The sequence below is a fragment of the Capsicum annuum genome, unplaced genomic scaffold (genome assembly GCF_002878395.1).
Source record: "Capsicum annuum cultivar UCD-10X-F1 unplaced genomic scaffold, UCD10Xv1.1 ctg81071, whole genome shotgun sequence".
In the NCBI taxonomy this organism is placed as follows: Eukaryota; Viridiplantae; Streptophyta; class Magnoliopsida; order Solanales; family Solanaceae; genus Capsicum; species Capsicum annuum.
In genome coordinates this window covers 130,709-136,724 of record NW_025891766.1, presented here as the reverse complement: position 1 = coordinate 136,724, position 6,016 = coordinate 130,709, and positions in this window count along the sequence as shown.

Below are 6,016 nucleotides of genomic sequence, written 5' to 3'. Positions count from 1 at the left end.
GCATCGCATGGGGATACAGCCTCTGGAGACGGTTATTGGATTGAGCACTAGCATGTAACTCAGGGATAGAGGGTAAAATAATGTCATGGATAACAATTCAAAACCAGTCCAAAATCCAATACACAAAATCATATTCAAATATAAATATATAGCATATTGGGGTAGGAACAAGGTTTGACATACACTTTAAAACTTTAGCCTTAATTGTGTAGCTCAATCGTCATAACAGAATAGGGCACCACAGGCTATATGGGCGTAGCTCTCCCCTAGTTGGAAGGTCCCCAATACATGTAGACACATGAATTAGAGGGTATATATATGCACTATGGGGGACTCGAACTTCCCGGCATATCAAGGTGACACAAGCACCCAATCATGAAATATAATATGGGGAACTCAATGTAATACGCCGTATTCTGCTAGCTCAGTTTACCTCTTGGTATACGAGAATTCCTATATATAATTTCAAAAAATACTCAGAATTTCTAGCTTAAGACCCTTCATTGTGCAGAAAATTCAGTCAGCTTTTCAGCGATATAAATTTTTTCCAAACTCGATATTTGGGTGAAAAGTTAGGGCACTTTTAGTGAAAAAACATGTCAAATTGAGAAGCATCGCGTCGCGGTGAGGATCAAAATGGCATTCGTCATTTTCCAGTGAGACACCATGATTCCAGCGCGTTGTGTTGAGGTCTCAGTTCCTAATTGGCTTTTTCTAGTGTGTCAATGTGATAATGGCGCGTCGTGCCAGAGTGCCATTTTGCAATTGTCACTTTCCAAAGAGGCTCTGCCATACCACCGTATCGTGTCAAAGTGTATTGTTGCACTCGTCCTTGGACTACACTAGCCAAAAAAATCCAGTGGCTCACCATGATGCCACTGCATCGCGGTGAAGGAAAAAATCAGGAATCTAGTAACGTGAATTTTAATTTTTTTCAAGGGCAATTTAGTCTTTTTCCATGGTCCTAATCAGTCTAAGCACGTGATTTAATTCCTAATAACCTAGCTAAGTCATTATTCACTCAATTTTTCCCAAATCAAGATCATTCTCTCTCAAAATAGTAAAAACCCTAGCCTTCAAGAATCAAAGTCAAATCTCAAGAACACTGCAAGAAATCTTCAAGAAGTTAATTTCTCAGGTATGTTAGATGTTCATCCATGGGTCCTTACCACTCATGAAGCCCAAGAATCCATTTTCAAAATACAAGATTGAGATTCCATGAATTACATATTTGGGTTGGAATGTGTTCATGTCTGTATTGTTATATGGTCTTCAGGCCATGATTAATTACAAGTTTCATGAAATTAAGATAGCATGTGTGATGAATTATGTGATTCTCATGCTAAATCCTTGAAATTACAAGTTGAATATTGTAACAATGATATTTATAAATATGTTTATTAGTATGTGAAATAATCATGCTCCTCAAGTGTTTGTTAGAATGCCTATGTGAATTGAATAGCGCAATCATGACATATTATTATGTGTTCCCATTCATGTATAAGTTCATGCCTCTCAAATGTTTGGCAAAATGTCTAAATGAATGTATTGTTGACAAGTAATTATTGTTATGCTTTTAAGATCATGCCATGCTTTACTATCAATGTTATCGAGTCATGGGGTATTTAATACCCAAAATCTAGCTGTTTACCTTGAATTACAGTAGCTACAAAATAGTCTTATTAATGTCATGAACTGTAGTACTCAGTTTGTTACAATACTCAGCGAAACTCAGTCTAGTTCAATCCAGTCTAATAATCAGTGTCATTCAGATTAGAGTAGGATACAACACCGAGCGAACCCAAGGATGGGGCTCACCTGTCAGTAAAGGCTGTGATCCTTAGTAGCAATCCTTGTGTTCCAGAACTAAGTAGCCAGCGTAGGTTAAGATATCAACCAGACAGTTAAGGGTTGATAAGGTATTTACCTTCCAATTAAGGGTAATACCGCTCTAATCAGAAAACCTACCAATAGAGGGTGGCCCTTAGTCCTCCGGGATGACATTTTAGTGGATCCACACAACCAGCGTATGCACCCGTGGCACGGTACTTACACCCTTCCAACTGGGGTTACAGATTGGACTCCAATTAGTTCACAGGAGGGCATGTCGGTTAGATGATTACCTCCCACAGTTTCAGTCTCTACATAGAACTCAATTCAGTTCTATAGAATCAGTACTGTCAGAAAAAGTCACCTAGTTATCAATAATTCAATTATCATTAATCTCAGATATCAGTTATTCAGTTATCACAATTACTGTTCATGCATTTGAACCAATGCATATTATCCTTAGCTCATCTATCATACCAATACATTCTACGTACTGATTGCATAAACTTTTCTTTCGCTATAATGTCTCATATCATAGGTTAGGATGCTCAAGTTCCTGACCGTACTTAGCCAGATTCAGTTAATAGTAGCAGATTCAATAGTGAGTCCTCATCTATCGAGGATATTCTTTTATTTTAGTATTACAGTAGATTTAGTATTTTATTAGTCAGAGTTGGTTGGGGGCTTGTCCCATCAATTCTCCATTCAGAGAGTTCAATTAGACGCTTTTCAGACTAGACTAGTTCAGACACTATTTAGTTTTCAGATGTTATTATCAGTTGCTATATTTATCAGTATTCAGATTATGAACCTTATGTCATTTAAGCCTAAATTCTACATTATTTTAATAATATTATTCAGTTCTCACAGCATGTACAAGTCATGGGATATCTTATGGTCCTTCAGAGTCATAAGCACCGTGTGATGTTCGGGGTACAGACTCGGGGCGTTACAAAATTGGTATTAGAGCCTAAGTTTCAATAGAGTCCTAGAGAGTATGAAAGCAACGTCAAGTAGAGTCTTGGTAATGGGTGTGCAGCATGCCATATTTATGGACAAGAGGCTATGAGGCATTTTTAGCAAAAATTTCCTTCTTTCAGTATTTATGTCGTGCAAGTGATCATAAGCTCAAGTTAAAATATCTATCTAATTTATTTATTCCTTCTATTTATAGAATATGCCTCCCAAAAAGACTAATGAAAGAAGAACTGGAAACCAGTCAGCACTTTCGCCCGTTCAAGCAGATCCCCTGCATGTCTCTCATGCAGAATTCAGAGCTGCATTCACCAATCTAGCCCATTCTATAACAGCTCAGAATGAATGACCAGTTGCTATTCAGGACAACCCAATGGCTAATACTGCTATAGTCAAGATTTGGGACTTCACCCGAATGAATCTGTAACGCCTTAAAAATCTATCTCAAGACATCACATGGTGCTTAGGACCACAAGTGATCCCAAGTCAACCCTTCTACTGGCAGAACTCATATACAACTGAATAATATGTATAAAATGACTGATTTTACTATGCGAAAACATAATAATGGTGGAATATGGGAAAATACAATATCAATACAGCTTTTACATTCTAATAAAGTCTGAAAAGACGGATTAAGAATACATAACTGATGCTAACTGACATTTGTGAAGCCTCTACTATACTGACTATAGATAGCTGGGACGCGACTCCAACTATCACTAATCAATATATATGAATAAGAAAATAAAGTACATAATTGACATCTAACTAAAGTCCTCGAAATAGAAGAACTCGTCATCTGCTGGCTGGAATCTACAAACTGTCTGAATATGGTATGCGTGCTATAACTGAGCTGATACCTACATTATGAGATAATGTAGCACATAGACATATATGTAGATCAGTACTTTGAGGATGTACTGAGTATATGGAGGCGAAATGCATAAGTAAAACATGATATTAATCATCATAATTTGTAAAACAATGCATGATAAATGTAAATAACTCACATAAACTAGAATATCTAAACCACTGAAAATAATAATCATGAGAAACAAATCATACTTTTAAATCTAGTGAGCCATAACATTTAGTTCTAAAAGCTGTACTAATACTCTGTCTTTAAATCATACTGTCTAAGTGTATAAAGGACTCACTCTTAAATCTAAAATCTGAAAGCTGAAAGCTGAATCTGTAGCTAATATCTTTTTGTAAAGCATAATTTGAGTAAAATTTGTGAGCCTTTACAATTAATTTTCTAAAAAATTTTCTGTAAATCTTTTTCTGAAAGTCTTTACTATTAAGGAAAATAGTTTGTCTGATAGGAGGTTCTCTTAACCGACAAAAACCATGCGAGCTTCTTGGATTCCAATGTCTCGGTGCTAAATAGGTGGCATGTAGATCTGAGGCATGAGACCTTGGAATCATACCCAACTCGGTGCTAAATACTACTCCCTTTAATTTGCTACACTCATCTTGTGGAAATCCACTTCAAAACTCACATAAGGGTTTATTATGAAACCAGTTATGTATTTATCTGAATAAATCTGTAAATGAAGCTCTTTTGCTTTCTATAATCTGTAAAGTGGATTCCAAAACTTATCTGGGGATCAAAAGATCAAAACCTTATTGTAAATATGATATAATCAGCTCATAAGATGCTTAAAGCATCACTTTTCTCAAAATCTCAACATATAAACATGGGGCTTAAAACCCATGTATCAAACTCATGTCAAAATATCATAATAATCATGCTTGATAATAAGAACAATGATAATTCATCTCAAAATCTGAAAATTTCTGCAATAAGCATGAAAATATGAAAATAAACATGCAATTCAACTTATAATTCACTTGAAATCTCATAACCTTGTAAATGGCAACATTGGGTGTGAACCGTAGTTTCAATTTCATGGAAAATCATATAAAATCAAATAGCTTTGTAATTTAAAATGAGTTTTGGGCACAAGGATGAAAAGAGTATCCTTGTTCATAACCCCACATACCTTGATTGAAGATTAGATGAAGAAACTTGATCTATTAATTCCTATTTAAGTTCTTGAATATAGATTCTTGATTATCTTGCCTTGGAAATCCTCAATCTTAAGCTTTCTTGGAGAAACCATGGTGGAATTTGATTTTTGGAGAAGGAGCTTTGAACTCTAGAGTTTTTGTTTGAGAGAAAATTGATGAATATAATCCTAATGTGCTTAGGATAGGCTTAATTCTTATGTTTGGATGGATTGGGGGCCTGGGTATTGACCAAAATACCCTTTCTAAACTCCCAAACGGAACTGAAAAAATGACAAAAAATCTCAATTTACTGGGCGACCGCGATGCGCCACTACCGCGGTGGCTCACTGGAAAAGGATGAATGGGAATTGGGTGTTCACCGCGATGCGCCACAATTGTGGTGCCCCTAGATTGCTATTTTGGCCACTGGCACGATGCGTTAGTATCTCGTTAGGCTACTGAATTTTGAGAATTGGGAAAATAGACCACTTCGCGATGCGCCAATATCACAGAGGTCCACTGGAATTGACTATTTCCATTTTTGCCTCCTCTGCGATGCGCTGAGAGTTCAGGTAGCACACTGTTAACTTAAAAATGCCATGACTCCTTCATTGAGTGTCGGATTTAGGAGAATTTGGTATCGATGGAAAGCTTATTCAATTTTCCACACAATGGAATGTCAAAATCTTGAAAATTCCACATAGAATCAACAGGGTATTACAATATCTCCCCCTTGGGAACATTCGTCCTCGAATGTGGCTAATAAGGTTGTAATTTCTGAGGAATCTAAGGCTATAAGATATCATGCACAACTGAAATAAACTGTATAACTGAATCCTAACATAGTGGGCTACTGAACTGATCTGTGAGTGCTTGAGCTTTTATGAAAATAGCTATATGGTGAGATCAAAACGAGAGAGACAACTAAGGGGCAACTATTTCTTTAGGCTGGATCTAATTTTGTAAGGAAAAAGATGAGAGGTTTACAACCTAAAAAATCCATAAAAACTCGGGCCGTACAATATCTCCCCCTTGGGATCATTCGTCCCTGAATGATACTGACTTGGTTGAGATACTGGGAAAAGACTGAGATGATACGCAGGATACTTATGAATTAAATCATGACTTAATATCTGAATATGAAACTGATGCATGATAAATATACTGAGATAGATCCTCAATTTACGTAGATACA